Raw genomic sequence first — 11,946 nt, 5'->3', positions numbered from 1 at the left:
CCCAGCAGCTATGCTGGCAGCTCACAACCACTGGTAATTTCCAGCTCCAAGTTATCCAAGATGTTTTTGAACTCATGTGGCATATAGCCTCTCCCTCCCTCCCCCCCCCCCACACAAATCTACAGACATTAAAGACACCTGTTGAGTCACTGCCTAATGGGTGAGAAGACAAAGGTCCTCCAAGCATAGTCTGGGAACCCAGAGCAAGCCTCATGGGAGACACCTGTAAAATAGCTCTAGCCAGAGGGGAAAGCCTTGAGTCACAACTTCCCAGCATCCTTCAAGATGGAGCTATCACCTGAGCACCGTGCTGGAGTGGAGCAGAGGCAGGCACAATACTCACCTTTGCGAGTAACTGCGCAGAGCAATTGTTTGATTCTCGTACCCGGGTGAGGAGCCACACAGAGACTCTACCCATTTCTCTTGGTTCACACTGTATTCCCGTCTTTAATATCTAACCTCTAATGGTGGGCAGCTTCATCCTGCCAGGTTCACCTTCTCGCCTTACTTCCCAAAAGCATGTGAGTAGGCTTTGCCTCAGCCGCAGAGGTCTGGCATTGTCTGATTACATCTTTTGTCTGCTTTCTCTCTTTGCTTTGGCTGGAGCTGCTTTTGCCTTTACTCCCCAGCCTTACTTTTCCTTCTGTGTGTCTCCATTGCTGTAATACTAAAATCAGTGTTTTTATTGTTCCCGTGTCTTCCGGCATCCCTAACCTTAGTAACCAATATCTTAACACACACCGCACTCTCCTTGTTCGATTACTCTATATTTTTGCAGTTGAACAGATGATTTTATTGTCTAAGATTGTGATTCTACAGTGGGCTTATCCATCACTGTGGAAGGTATTCTGTTCCCAGAGTGGTGCTGGAGATAGAGCACGCATCCCTGATTATGTGGTCTGAGGGCTAAGCCACAAAGCCACAGCCTTGGTCCAGTGGAGAGAAACAATGACTGAACCCTCTTACTACCCAGGTTCACCTGAGCATTGCAAATACTTCCACTAAAGTGACTCAGGTGTTTAGGGAAAAACAAACAAACAAACAAAATACCAACAAACTAATTGCCAGTCCCTGCAAATGAAGTTCCAGGGGACCACAGCTGGTTTGCTGTTGTGTTAGGGACAGACAACCGCAAGAGTTAAAAGGATGGACACAGTAGGTTTGCAACTTGATGTCCAAAGCCAGCTCTCAAATGAATGCTATGACAGGCACTGAAAAATCAGGGAGGTGGTAGAACAGTGTATGGGGGAGGAGGAGGGAAAGCTGAGTGTCAACTATGGGGAGTTTATAAAGCGCAGGTGGGACTCAGAATGTCTGACTTCCCTAGACTTCTGAACAGAGGGCCATCTCACACTCCCATCACAAGGCAGAAGAGGAGATAGGAATGACAAACTATTTCCCAGGAGACCTTGCCTGTCTGTCTGTCTGTCTGCCTTAGTCAGGGTTTTTATTGCTGTGACAAAACACCATGACCCAAAGGCAAGTTGAGGAGAAAAGGGCTCATCCAGCTTACACTTCCACAGTACTGTTCATCATCAAAGGAAGTCAGGAAGGGATCTCAAAACAGAAAAGGATCCTGAATGCAGGAGCCAATGCAGAGGCCATGGAGGGATGCTGCTTACTGGCTTGCTCATCATGGCTTGCTCAGCTGTTTTCTAATAGAACCCAAGACCATCAGTGCAGGGGTGACCCCACTGACAATGGGCTGGGGACCTCACCATTGATTATTAATTGAGAAATTGCCTTACATCTGGATCTTATGGAGGCGTTTTCTCAATGGAGGTTTCTTCCTCTCTGATGAGTTGAGCTTATGTCAAGTTGACATAGGAAACCAGCCTGTACACTGTCACTGTTGCTGGTTCACTTAAGGAGAAAAAACAGGAAGCTGTAAACTATTAACTGATTGTGATCTCTTGATCTCTCTGTCTCTCTCTGTCTCTCTGTCTCTCTCTGTGTGTCAGTCTCTTTCTGTCTCTTTGTACATTTTAGTTCATTTGTCTTAGTTTTTAACTTATTCAATAATTAGAAAATATAGAGGGCCCAGAAAATGGCTTACCTGGAAAAAAAAGCATTTGCCTGGAAATCTTATGACACAGATCCTATTGTCCCATTATCTTTTGATCTCCACAGGTATGTTATGGCTCACCAGTGCCAGCACACCCCATCACACACACACACACACACACACACACACACACACACACACACACACAGGTGCTGCAGAGATACCTCAATGGTTAAGAGTGTTGCTCTGACAGTGGACCTGAGTTCAGTACCCAGCACCCATTTCAGTGGCTTATAAACCATCTGTAACTTCAACTCCAACACCTGCTCTGGTCTCCAGGGATACCCATACATATACACATAAATAAAATAAACCTTAAAAAATTAAAGTATCTTGCCTTCACTTAAAAGGCATTTTGAATATAAAATAAGATATAACAGAATATCTTTCCTCTTGCAGATGCATAAGACATTTTTTCTTTTGCTATTTATAGATTTCATAACCTGTGATTCATGTTCAGAAAGAAAGCAGCAACTCAGCAGGGAGTTGCTCACATGGAAAGTGCACTTATTACATTAACTCAATTAGATCAGAGTTAGAATCTGCTCTCCATTTGGAAGAGGCTGAGTAATACCAGAGAAAATTGCTGTTATCTGATTTCCTGGCAGGGTCCTAGTGATCAAGATGACTCACAGGGAAATAATAAACAGGGTTGAAAGGAAAAGACCCTTATCCCTCATGGACGTCAGTGATGTAACAAGATAACTAGTTGCCATAGAAACCATTGTGCTGTTAGGATATTTGTGATATAAACAACAGGCAGAGAAATGACTTTTCTTTTTTCAAGTGGTAAGAACTTTAACTACATTGAAATGCGGTGATTTCTAGTCAAATTTTCTGTTTTATTTGTGAAGAAATTGTAAAATCAACACATAAATGCTGCTCTCTTGCTTTCGTTAAGGAAGCTGTAAGAGCAAGTCAGGGACTCATTTGTCCTGAATAAATATCATTTGTAAGTATCTCTTTGTGTTATCCATGGCAAATGAGAAGTCAATTCAGGAGTCTGATAAGGACTCATTCTTTGTATGAATGTGTGTGTGTGTGTGTGTGTGTACACGTATGTGTTACATTGTAGCCATAAACAGATATGTGTGCATTTTTCTTGTCCTAGCCTTTTCTGAATATGCTGTGAGAATAAATGTCCTGGAGAATCTTGGCTGTGTGCTCATAGCACAGGAGTGTAACAGTCCTGATTTTATTCAGGTTTTGTTACCTTACCCCGGAGAAAGCTCTGAAAGACTAAGTGTACAAACACAGAGTATTTAAACACAGTTAAGGCAGAAGTAAGTGGGCACTGTGAAACCACCCCGCTGATGGGCCCTGACTTTCTCTTACAGCCTCCTCAATGAAACAAGAGAACAGCATCCCTGGGTTGATTCTGCAGTTTCTTCACAAATTAAATTTTTCCCCCACAGATCTACAGTTTCTGCAAGCCTCGGATTGAAATGAACACAGACCAGCTCTGTCCAGAACAAGAAGGTGACACCTCTTACCCAGCATTAGACATCGATAATCCATAAGCTGACTTGAGGCTGAGATGGCTCAGTAGTTAAGCATACTTGCTGGCAGAGGTTAGCATTTTCTGGCATCAATAGGAGGAGAGGCCTTGAGTCCTGTGAAGGCTCGTTTTCCTAGTATAGGGGAATGCCAAGGTGCTGATGTGGGAGAGGGTGGTTGGGAGAGGGAGCACCTTTATGGAGGCAATGGGAGGGGGAGGAGAATGGGATTATGGGAAAGGGATAACATCTGAAATGTAAATGCAAAGAATTTCTAATAAAAAATTGGGTGGGGGGAGTACTTGCTGATCTTACAAAGTTCTACAGTTTGGCTCCCAATACCCAGGTGAATGGTTTGCAGTTGCCTAAGACTCCTGCTCCAAAGGATCCCTGTTCTCCCTGGCCTTTTCACGTGTCTGCACAACCCTGTAGTCATATGTGTAAAAATAACAATAAGGTTTTAAAATGAAAATTGAAAAAACTAGTTTGACAGTTATAACGCTTACCGTGAGTTGATGTTTATCTCTTCAAAATGGTATTGTATAGTCCTAACCCTGGGTGCCAGTGACTGCAGCATTAGTCCATTATAATTAGTTTAAAGATGCTTGCACTGGAGATGGGTAGATTCTCAGTCCAGTGTGATAGTGTCATCATAAAAAGAAGAGGACTAATACAAGGAAGACTGGAAAGAAATTGGCACTGTATACTTACAAGTCATAGACATCAGGGCTACCAGAAGCAGCCAAGCTCCCAGACAGCATGGTCCTGCTAGCACCTTGGTTTCAGATTTCTGCTCTCCAGAACTGCAGGACCGTACATTTTTTGCTTTAAGCCACTCAGTTTGTGAGGCCTCTTGTGACAATACTAGGAGATAAACTCAGTAATTATAATAAGAATCCCAACAACAGTGTCCCATCTTTGAGTACCTCCGTGTGCCAGGAACAATTCCAAGTGCTTTATGTGTACTAACTCATTCAGTGCTTGTTCTCATCCTGTGGATAGCCACAAGCAGAGACAGCTCAAGGGAGCTTAGGTATACAGTGGAAGTCAGTGTCTAAATGAAAGGAACTATCCAGGCACCTCTGGGCATCCATCCCATGAAAGAAGTGTCCCATAGCTGATAGGAAACTTACACTACCCTATAGTGTTTCTTGGGTCTCTGTTTTTTTACGATGAGGGCAGGAAACTCTACTCCTCCCCCTGACATCCCACTGGGGCCCCACCACAACAAAAAAGCACTAAAAATCATGCCTTTCTGGAAGCTATAGAAAGTCATGTTGCAATCAATGCCATTTCTGCCAACATGACCTCCTCTTAAAGTAGCAGGACAGCAACACTTAAGAATTAGCCAAGCCACATTGGAGGCTGCTTATTTCAGAGGCCTAGGCAGATCCTGAGACCAAATCAGACTCAAGAGACCGAATCCAGTCTTTCAAAGACCCTTGAGCAGGTCTGCGTGACAGTGGTGTCCTTCCATATTTCTTTCAGTTTATGGAACTCCAGAGAATGGAGCACCTGGTGAAATTTTGGTTACAGGCTGAAAGTTTCACTCTACAACTTGCTCCCAAATAAGAACAGACAGTCTACACACGGCGAGACAGAGTTCACTGGCTGAGCCTGTCTCTCCATCTGAAAAGCATGAAACCACAGCATCTTCTGTAACAGTCTCTTGACAGGAGGTTGGGAGATTCTAGCTCAGCTCCACTCCTTGTGACTCAGTCCGAAGGTACCTGAGTTGTAGGTCTCAGAAAACTCTCAGAATCACTTGCTGCACCCCCAGGAAGGTCACAATGCCCATTCTCTCCATCGCGAAGTGGCCAGAATAGGAACTCATCATATTTACACAGACTCTCAAGAATCTTCTTCCAGACTTGCAGTAGCCAGTAGAAATGGTTGCTCTTTTCCACTGAGAGACCTGTCAGGAAAACTAATAAAAAGTACAGCACAAGATGCAGTGAATGCTTTTACCAAATACAGATCTCCAGATGCTGCTAAACCTATACCAATTGCAGAAGCCATGAGAAATGACATCATAGCAAAGGTTTATGGAGACGATGGACAGGTAGGTCCAAACTCTGGTTCTGGCGCAGGCTGCAGTCTTTAGTGCAATGGAGCAAGAGAGCTTTAATGAGTTTCTGCAGAGTCACCGTTTCTGACCAGTGCTGACCAGTGCTGACCAGTGCTGACCAGTGCTGACCAGTGGAACTGTTAACCTGGCTGATAATCTCTTCCATGAGTCAGCCCTCTTTCCATTTTCTGAATGCATGGCAGAAGAAGATGCAGTGGCTATCTTACAATCCTGGTTAGCAGAGGATAATTTCCAGTCTCAGCTTGCTGCCAAAAAGCGCCATTATGATAGACAGAAAGCGCCTAACGATGCCATGATTTTCTAAAGGAAGTACTTTCCCCTCCAAGCCACACCCCCTTGGATCCAATGATGTTGTGTGATTAGAAATTGAATCTAATATCTGCAGGGAAGGTGGGCCACTTCCTAACTGCTTTATAATTTTATTATCTCAGGCCCAGACAACCATAGTGAAGGTCTTTTTTTTTTTTTTTTTTTTTTTGGCCTGGTTTTCTGTCCAGCAATCTTTATTTCAAATATTTGAATGATCTCATCCATTCGGTTCGAGGAGATGGATTTCTTGGAGGGATTGTTTCACTGGCTGCTCAGGGCTCTGTCTGCCTTCCTGAGGAGTTTCTCTCAGACGGCTCCACTGTTCTGTCTAGTATGGAAAAAAATAAGCCAGTATTAAAATTCTGAAAATTTTTGGTGAAGCAACATTTGTGGGCACTGCAAGTCTGGATGCAGAATCTTTACATGGATGGACACATGAGGGAAAGATGCTCTTTGGAAGAGTTAGTGACTTGGGGCAGTTCATCTGAGAGTCTGAGCCTGAACTTGGTGTGGAGAAATGGAAAGGATTCGCGTTCTCGGAAGCTATGAAGTGGGCACAAGGAAAGACTGACGAGGTCGAGAACGAGCCAGCTTGGAGGGCTGCGGAAACGATAGTGAGCAACGGTAGGAAGCAGACACAGGGAGATCAACCTCGAGGGACATCTGCACAGCGATGACTCGAAACCATTGATAAGGAAATCCGATATTGAAAAAAAATAAGAACTTTCCCCTTTGGACGGATCCCTCATCACAGCCAATGAAAACGGAGCATTGCATTTCTTTTCACTGTTCCCAGGGAAGAACGGGAGACAGTCCCAGAGTGGCTGTTCAGTGTAGACAGAGATGGCACACATAATGATGACAGTGTGAGTCCCGAGACACAAAGTGGTGTTGGTGACGTTACTAGACCATTAGTTTTCCAGTGGCCGTACCCACCGGGATAGACAGGGACTACATGCTTGCAGCAGAGTCCTTCCTTAGCTGTGTCAGGAAGCCCGAGACAGAGGTGCTTCCTTCTTGTCTCCTAGGGGGTCACAGGTGAGTCTGTCCTGTCTGGAGCGAGCAGCTGCAAGTGGCAGTGTGGGCCAGCAGTCTGTGGAGCAGAGGATTCCTTGTGTAGACTTCCTTCACAGAAGCATTAGTTTAGAAAGCTGGCTGGTAGCTGGCTGGTCGAGCGAGCCTCAGTGGTGCATCCTTCTCTTCACCGACAGAGCACACTGCTCACATTTCCTTCCCTCCCGAGAGGGTGTATCCTCAAAGGTCTCTCCTCTGCTGACAAAGGGGCAGATTTAGTTACTTTGAGCACCAAGACCCATTTCTCTATAGGAATGCTATACTACAGATGCTTCATACCCTCTTCAGAATACACATGGGAAAAAAATGATCACTCCAGTTTTTCCCATGCGCTACTTAGAACACATTCACAAATTTTAGTTTATTTTTTTAATAAGGTGGGAACAGAAGCGCTCCCTTTTCAGTGTCTCCCCAATTCCTTACTGTGAATGGAAAACATGCAGTTGCCTTTTTTCTTTCTGTCTTCAGACAGTAGGAGACTCACTCGCTGCCCTTCTGCTTGGTTGGCTTTGCAGCTGTGGCACAGCTGTTGGCAGGGCCACCCAGTTGGCAAGCACGCAGCCCTGGCCACGTGGTGCCAGCGCTTTCTTGTGTGTCACAGTTTAGAGAGAAAGGCAGTTTTTATGTTATTGCTTTTGCTCAGAATTTGAGGGGGGGGGAGAGAAAGAGGGAGAGAGAGAGTAATTATTAATCACCTCTGTCCTTGGGAAAATCTTGAATGAATAGATAATTTATTTCATTACAATATTGATTGTAGAGAGGCACACTGTTCAACAGAAGAAGCAAAAAGACTGTGTATATGTTTTTGGTACTATGTACCATCTCTGTTATTCTGAAGAATTTATGTACTTAAACCATATTTTATTTAATTGTGTTTGATTTTATATATATACATATATAGATAGATATAAATCTAGATATACATATACATTACATATACATATGCACATATATACATATATATACAGTACATATATATTACATATATACATATATGTACACACATATTTATATGTGTGTATATATGTATATATATATATATATATATGTATGTATACATATATGATGAGGGCAATTATATGACCTTAGAAGAACCTTCCAGTCACAAACACAAAGACTCCAATGGAAACATGTGACTCAAGTAATTGCATAGTAAATGGTTGGTTGCTATGGGGCTGAGGGATGCCCAGAATTCAATTAGCTTCTTCCACATGCTCTGACCCTGCCACCTAGACCCATGAGCAAGTGCCTGGATGTGACTCTTGTCACCTGTTCCTAGGTCCTAAGGAACAGATGCTGATGACTCGAGATAGCAAGACTAGGTGGCTTCTAGTCCTTCATTGCATCTGGACCTCAGTTAGGAACTTCTTTAGTCTAATTTTATCTGTGCAAAACCAAGGATTCTTTATAGAATTTCCATAGGTGTGTGCAAAGTGGTTGAATCCTGTGAACCTGTTCATCTCATTCTTTCATCTCTTCCCCACTCTTGTTGACATCCTCTCTCACAGAATCCTCTCCCTGTGCTCATGTCTAACTATTGTCTGGGTAAAAACCACACACAGCTTCCTAAAGGCACTAAGAGGTAGTTTACACTGGAGCGATTTTGAGAGACTATGGCCTGGAAACACAGATTTAGGTTACCCAAATGTCATGTTCCAACATAGAAGCACATTCACGTTTTTGGTTTTATTTATAGTTTTATAATCAGAGACAGTCATAAATCAGGGCAACATTAAAATAGTGGTTGGTACACCAGAGAGGCAGATACGATGAGGAGGGAAGCTTTCATACAGGCCTGAAGAGTCACCTGGTGGCATTAGCTCTTGGATTGGTGGAAACAGGAGCTCTGCTAAGTTACTAGTTTCTAAGAGGTTTTTATTTACTGTTGAGAGGTGTTAGTTCATATATAGAGTGGCTGTTCTAGAAGGCTAAAACTAGCTCGAGATCTAGTCATTGGCCTTTGAACCTACAACTTTCCAATCTCCCCCAAGTACTGAAATTTCAATCCTGCAGGCAGACTCCTTCCAGAAACTTCTGTCTTTATGGTCAGACAAAGCTTCTTTTCAGGGATTTCTGTTCACGCCATGTTTTAATCTAGATTCCAAGTCTAAGGGAAAGCATTTGACATTTGTCCTCTAGCCCTGGCTTACCTTATTTAATGTGACCTTTTCCAGTTCCATCCATCTTTCTGCAAATGACATAACTTTGCTCTTCCAGATAGGAGTGATACATTTAAACCCCAAGAAACTTTAGAGTGTTCCTAAGACTCTATCTAATGCACTGCCTTGGCCAGGCTTTCCTCTCTTATTGTTAATGTGTTTCATTTTAGTCTATAGCTGCAAATTTGATTTTGTTGTTGTTTTTGTTCATTAAGGAAAAAAAACCCACTTTTTAGAAAAAAAAAAAACCTCACGTTGTGCTCACTTTTCTGTTGCTATGATAAAATAAACCGTGAGCAGGCAATTTATATCAGAATGATTTACTTGAACTAACAGTTTCAGAGGGTTAGAGTCCTAGTAGCAGAGAGAAGGCATAACAGCAAAAACGGAAAGCAGAGAGCAAATAAAAATGTCTGCAACCATGGTTCTGTTATCAAACCTGTAGGTTGTGTCTCTCTTGAGGGTCAAATGACCCTTTCACAGGGGCTACCTAAGACAACTAAAAGAAAAACATTTACCTTACAATTCATAACAGCAGAATTACAGCTATAAAGTAGCAACACAAATAACTGGATGGTTGGGGGTTACTACAACGCGAGGCACTGTGTTAATGGATCACAGTACTAGGAAGGTGAAGAACCACTGGTAAGCCGGCCTTAGCAACCCACACCTTCTAAATCTTCCCACATAGAAGCACTAACTAGGGGGCAAGTACTTGAATATCTGAAGTCATGTAGGACACTTATTCAAACCACCACAAAACCTAAACTCAGACCCCACCTCCTTTAATTGCATTCTATTTCAGCATCTACCTGTGCAGTGGACACAGTTTTCTCTTGCATTTACCCCCTTCTCTCTGGTGTGTGTGTGTGTGTGTGTGTGTGTGTGTGTGTGTGTGTGTGTACACTCATGAATGTACAACATTCTGAACTTAGCCTTAGGCTTGGCCACAAGTGCTTTGACCCACAGAGTCATCTTGCTACCACAAGATTATTTTAAAGAAACGCCTTTTCCTTTAAATACCCCTCCCTTTGGTTCCCAAAGAATTAAAATTTCCCTAGGGATTTCTATGCTGGGGAAGGAAAGGTGGCAGGCAGAGGCACTTGCCTTCCTGGATCAGACTCCATATGGTTCCGACTGTGCAGGACAGATGTGAGTCAAAATGCCGAGGGGTTAATGATGGGCAAGGTCGCACCTTGACCAGGACTTCTTAGCTGTAACTGTATTTAGGTGCCCGTTTAACCCTGAACCTGCTGTTCTGTGAGACAGATCTGAGGGCCTGAACCTCCTTATTTGCTCTTTCTAGTGTAGTCAAGCTGAAAAAATATGTTCCTCTCTCTGCTTTCCACAGTCCTGCCTCTTTAATTGCAGGTGAGTAGTCGAGCCAAGCTTTTATTCTAAAATCTTCGGTGATACTCAGAGGCAGCGGATCTTGCTGCTTCCCACCTGCCCTTTGGTGCCTGTCTCCTGTGTCGTTTTTGGTAAAGCTTCTGTATGGCAAACACCCCAACTTACAGAGCAGTGCTGATTTCTGCTGTTCGTTTATTGTGGCATTTATCTCCCAGACTGCCTTCTTATGCCCGAGGCAAAATACTTGTAGACTGACGTCTTTGACCCTTCACTTCCCGTTGACTTCCTTTTGGTTCTCCTCCCTGCCATCCCACACCTCCCAACCTCGGCTTTATAAATACACACTCACAGAACCTTCTTACTACTGCTGCTTTTGCATTTGTAAAGTGTTTGCTCACACTCATAATACCTACCTTTGGGATACCTGGGGAGAGAGCACAGACACTCAACTGAGAGATGTCTCCCGGGGCATCTAGCAAGCAAGACTTAATTCAGTGTCTACACCACCGGATCCCACCATGTGTCCATTTGCAGAAAGCTTAGCAAAGTAGCTTTTTATGAAAAAGATTGATTTTATATTTTATTGTATGAGTGTTTGGGCTGCACGTATGTCTGCACACCACACGCATGCAGTAAAGTGTCCAGAGAAGCTAGAAGAAGACAATCCAGATTGCCTGGAACTGAAGTCTTAGATGGTTGTGAGTTGTCATGTGGGTGCTGGAATCAAACCAGGCTCCTATGGAAGAGCAGATAGAGCTTTGAATGGGGCACCATCCTTCTAGTACATAAAGTAGCTTTACATTTTTATTATAAGCTTGGTACATCCTGCATTTGATAACGGCTCTAAATTCTATGAAGAGTTTAAAACAAAATAATAAACACTAATTACCTGTGTACATGCATGCATGTGTGTATGTGTGTGTGCATGTTCATGTGTTTCTGCATACATGCCAGCTGTCTTTGTTTTGTGAGTTGGTCTTTCACTGAGACTGTAGACTTGACAATTAAGTAGGCTGGCTGGCCTGCAGAGCCCCATGACACACATCACCATGTGTGAGTTTTTGAGTTGGGTTGGGGGATTGAACTCTGGCTCTTGTGCTTATACAACAAGCACTGTACTGACCAAGCCATCTCCTTGGCCTTCCTTTCCAATCTTGTGAATGCAGTAGCTTTGCCGTGCATTCCAGCCTTTATGCAGAATCCCCCTGACATAGCCCTGCTTTTTAAAACAAATCAGATACTCATTGCTAATAAGTGTGTTGGGGGTTGACTTCTCTAACCCTCAGCAGTTAAGTTCTGTCCCTGAAGGGGAGAGTAGATACCTTCATAATCACTCCTCTTCATGTTTAAAAGAACAGCTTTGTTCAAATGGTGAGATCTGGTTTCCCCTTCCTGCAGGTCATC

General features: G+C 43.4%; 1 pseudogene across 1 annotated transcript; it reads left to right on the top strand.

Annotated features, from left to right (window-relative positions):
* The first annotated feature begins 4,795 nt into the window (after positions 1 to 4,795).
* Positions 4,796 to 6,636, top strand: LOC308430430 (A-kinase anchor protein 10, mitochondrial-like; annotated as a pseudogene). The gene is made up of 2 exons: positions 4,796 to 5,709; positions 5,752 to 6,636. The product of its transcript is annotated as an A-kinase anchor protein 10, mitochondrial-like (transcript).
* The last annotated feature ends 5,310 nt before the right edge of the window (positions 6,637 to 11,946 follow it).

This window comes from Micromys minutus, assembly GCF_963924665.1.
Source record: "Micromys minutus genome assembly, chromosome: 15".
NCBI classification, from domain to species: Eukaryota; Metazoa; Chordata; class Mammalia; order Rodentia; family Muridae; genus Micromys; species Micromys minutus.
Note: the sequence above shows the minus strand (reverse complement) of the source record. Positions and strands in the feature narration are given on the sequence as shown.